Source organism: Manihot esculenta, chromosome 13 (genome assembly GCF_001659605.2).
Source record: "Manihot esculenta cultivar AM560-2 chromosome 13, M.esculenta_v8, whole genome shotgun sequence".
NCBI classification, from domain to species: Eukaryota; Viridiplantae; Streptophyta; class Magnoliopsida; order Malpighiales; family Euphorbiaceae; genus Manihot; species Manihot esculenta.
The window spans coordinates 14,617,842-14,622,855 of NC_035173.2; positions in this window are offsets into that span (position 1 = coordinate 14,617,842).

Consider the following 5,014-nt stretch of genomic DNA (forward strand, 5'->3'; position numbering starts at 1 on the left):
TATAACTTCTAAATAATTATTTGCATTATGAATAATATGAGAATATAATTAATAAAGACCTATTGGTCTTAAAAAGCTAAACATTTTTGTGAATTCTTGATTATATCTACTTTTAATCTTATACATTGTACCTAAACTTTATAATCTGTTGTTGCTCAAATTAATTTTGACCATTTTCAAAATCTTAGAGATACATGGAATTTAAATTTAAGTATAGTTTTTTTAAATAAAAAATTTCAGAATTAATAGTTTAAACTTTTAATTTTGTTGTAATTAGGAATTGTTAAGTTACTTGCTATGTCAATGTTATATCAGTATGTCTTGTCGGTAAATTTTAAAATAAAATAAAATTAATGATAATTTAAAAATTTAGGATGTAATTATAATATATAGTTTTTTTAATAATTATTTATTTTATTAATTTTTTTAAAATTTACTGTAAATATTAATATATTTTAAAAAAAAGTGGCTGATTAATATTATATTTAAGAGTTAAAAGAATAATTTTTAAAAAAATTATAAAAAATTATTTTATTATTTTAATATTTTTAAACTAAATTATATTAAATATTATTTTAAATTATTTTTTAATGTTTCATAACTAATATATTTAATAAGGTTATTTTTTTAATGATAGTTTTAAAAGTAATGCTAAATAATAAGCATATTAGACAGAATAATAATAATAATAATTTTTAAATATATTTAATAATGAAAAAAGTAATTTGATAATTTAAGTCTTTAACTATATAAGTAATGGTAGGATTTATTTAGTTAGACATTAGAAGTTATAGAATTTAATTAGGGTGAAATTTTAACAAAAATAAAGTATATAATTTTTTTACAATTAATTTTACTGATATAGCATAGTGATAAAGCGTTGATGTGGCAAGTGGTATAGTAATTCCGTTAGTTTTTTAACGGTATTAATGGCAAGTGGTATAGTAATTCCGTTAGTTTTTTAACGGTATTAATAACAGCATGGTACAATTAAATTTTAAAAAATTAAATTTTAATTGAAAAAAGTATAAAATATAATTTAGTAAAATCAAAAATATAAATTTTTTTATCATTAACTCAAAATTTCACTTCAGAAAAAAATAAAAAATAAAAAATAAAAAATAAAAGGAGAGTTGACTATAGTTAAAACTTAAATGTTTAAAATCTCTCAAAGAGAAGGTGTCTTATCTCTCATTTGAAATTTGTGGTTTATATGAATCACCAATATTTGCAAACAGCATTCAAGTTATCAGTTTGGACTTCTCGATTTGTCAATGGAGGACTCTTCCTCAATAGTAAGCAGTGGTGGTCGAGTACATTTAGGATGAGTATTCAGTCAGTTCGATTTAAAATCGAACTGAATTAAATAAATTAAAAATTAAAATTTTAGTATTTAAAAAAATCAAACTGAACCAATTTTGGTCAGAAATCAAATCGAATCGAACCGGTTTGATTCGGTTTGATTTGATTGGTTTCGATTTTTCATAAATTTTTATTTTTTACACTTTATTTTTAGTATTTTAAAATTTAATTAAAATATTTTAATCTTAATATGATTTAATTTCTCTATATTATTGAAAATAACATATTATTATCATTAATCGGTGCGGTTCGATTTATTTTATTTTTTTTATCAAAATCAAATTGAACCGAATTGAAATAACAAAAATTTCTGAAATTAAAAACCGAACCGAACCGAATTAGATAAAAAATCGAAATAAATTTTTAAATTAATTCAGTTCGGTCGGTTTTTTCGGTTTGAACCAAATACTGCTCACCCCTAAGTACACTGTCTCTTTCACCCGCTGAATGCCCAAGTTTTAACATCATATATAGGAAGGATATAGAGAGAAGATTTTAGTGTTGTTCTTTAAGAAAGGTAATGGAATGATTTTTTTTTTTTTTAATAGTCGCCCATTGATATCAATTATGAAGCTCGACATGTTATATTTTAGTGGGTTTAATAACCAATTGGAGCGAGTGGAACTAGTTTGTTGGGATTGAATCTGTGAATCCATATTGATGCCATAAAATGAGAGTATAGAGAGTTGATAGATTGTGAGTGGTTGGAAGTTGTTTTGTTCTTTATTAATTTGACTCTAATGCCATTTGTAAGGTTACTGTAATTGTCGTTATTGATTGCTACCTGTTGAAGTGTGTTTCAAGTTAACAATTGCAACCTTTTCTATTGGTTAGATAATGAGATTAGCCATGGTTTTAGGGAGAGAACTGTATTTAATGTACTTTATGACAAGATTGACACTTTGGAAGGTGTTGTTGTATATAAGGATAAGAATGAGTTTTCTCTACAAAACCAAATTAAAAACCCAAAAGAGAAGCTCATGAAGAAAGAAAAAAATAAATCAATTGAAAGAAGAGAGAATGTTGTTGTTTCAAAGAATACATAAAATTGCAATATGAAAAATGTGCTAGGGAAGCATTTGATAGGAGAGTGAAGATGGGTGTTGCAATTGTATTATGCATATTGATCTTTGTAATGTTTAATTTTAGCAAAGTAAAACAATAGTAGGGGTAAGGAATTATACTAAGAGCTTCAGAGACAATTTGTGTTTACTTTTAACAAATTTAGTTTATTGACAATTTATTGATCTATGTAATGAAAATTGAGTTTATTGAGATTTTTTTAATGATATATTGAGATTGTGTTTACTGAAATTGAGTATGCTGAGATATTGAGTTGGTAGAGATGTCTGAATAAAATATGGTTGAGTAGTTGAATTAGCATAATTGTTGAGTCACACAATAAATTTGAAAAAAAAAAACTGACCAGAAATATGCAAAAAACTATAATATATTCATTGAATACATAATCGACATTATAACACAGTACAAAATCACCATATCCATATGATATTAACTACAAAAAAAAAAAAGAAACCATTTTCAAAACAAAAAGTATCATATCTGCAAAAGTAATGCATCTATTGGACTTGCCTTATCCACAAAACTATTTCTATATCTCCTTTCTATGCCTCCTAGACTTGTTGAAGTATATTGGGTTTAAGTTTCAGTTTTGCTATGATAGCCCCATCATTAGTTAAAGATAGGTGAGCATTAGCTTTTAAAACAACTATATATTTCTCATTAAGTGCATTTGCTATCAGATTGACATTGTCTGGATGATAATCAATAATACAGTCATAATCCTTAAGCAACTCTAACCACCTTTTATATCTCAAGTTAAGCTTCTTTTATGTGGGTAAATATTTTAAACTTTTATGATCTGTATAGATATAACATTTCTCACCATACAGGTAATGCCTTCATATTTTTAATGCAAAGACTATGGCCGCTAAATCTAAATCATGGGTAGAGTAGTTCTTTTTATGTGACTTTAATTTTCTTGAAGCATAAGCAACTACATTTCCCTCTTGCATGAATACACAACCAAGCTCATTATGTGAGGTATCACTGTAAATCATAAAACCTTTACCTAATTCTAGTTGTGTAAGGACACGTGCCTCTGTAAGCATTTTTTTAACCTTCTCAAAACTCTTTTGTTATTTGTTATCCCAGTCATACTTAACATTATTGTGCAATAATTTAGTCAATGGGGTAGCAATGATTGAAAATCTATTTACAAACTGCCTATAGTATCTAGCCAAACCCAGAAAAACTCCTAATCTCGGCTATATTCTTAGATGGTTTCTATTCAAGGATAGTTTCTATCTTTTTAAGGTCTACTCTAATTCCTTCAGCAGATAAAATGTGCCCAAGAAAGGATATATCATTATTTAGCTAAAACTCACATTTACTAAGCTTAGCATAAAGTTGTTTCTCTCTCAAAGTTTGTAGCACTATCCTCAAATGTTGATCACGATCTTCCTAAGTCTTTAAGTATATCAAGATATCATTTATGAAAGCTACTATAAGCTTATCTAGGTAAGAATGGAAGATGTGGTTCATCGGATCCATGAAAGCTGCAGGAGTATTAGTTAGCCCAAAAGGCATAACTAGAAATTCATAGTGTCCATATCGCATTCTAAAAATAGTTTTAGAGACATCTGTTTCTTTTATCTTCAATTGATGATAACACGATCGTATATCAATTTTAGAAAAAACACTTGCTCCCTTCAGTTGATTAAATAAGTCATCTATTCAGGGCAAAGGGTATTTATTCTTATATGTCATCTTTTTAGTTGCCTATAATCTATATAAAGTCTTAGGGTCCCGTCCTTATTTTTCACAAATAATACAGGTGTGCTCCAAGGTGAGTTACTAAGTCGTATAAAACCCTTGTCAAGCAATTCTTACAATTGTATTTTTAACTCTTTCAGTTATATAGGTGACATCTTATAAGGAACAATAGAGATAAGTGCAATGCTTGGTACAATATCTATAGCAAACTCCATCTCTCTCTTTGGTGGTAACTCGGGAAGATCATCGAGAAAAACATAAGGGAAATTACACATTGTGGCTATGTCATGCACACCTGGATTCTCCTTTTTAGTTTCAAGTGCAAAGACTAGGTAGGCTTAACAACCCTTGCTAATTAATCCCCTAGCTCTAGCGGTCAATATAACATCAAACAAGCAACCTGACCTCTCTCCTACAATAACTACATCATCATCTTCAAGTGTTTTTAATATAATTCTTTTTTATATGCAATCTACTATTACCCGATGCCAAGATAATCAGTCCACGCCCAGGATTACATCAAACTCTCTAAAAGATAACTCTATCAAATAACTATAGAAAGTATGACTGTGGATGGATATAGGACAATCTCTATATACTTTACTCACTATCATACTATGCCTAAAGGAGTTGGTTACAATTATATCTTGGTTTAGAAAATTTGCATGTAATTTCCCCTCACTAGTAATAGGCATACATATATATGAATGTGTAGATCCTGAGTCTATCAATGTATGCATAGGTTTATCAAAGATTAAGAATATATCAACTATCACATCTGGGAGGTCCCTGTCTTCCTTAGCCTTAATGGTATAGGCTCTAGCAGGTGTTTTGAAGTTTGATATATCTACTGTTT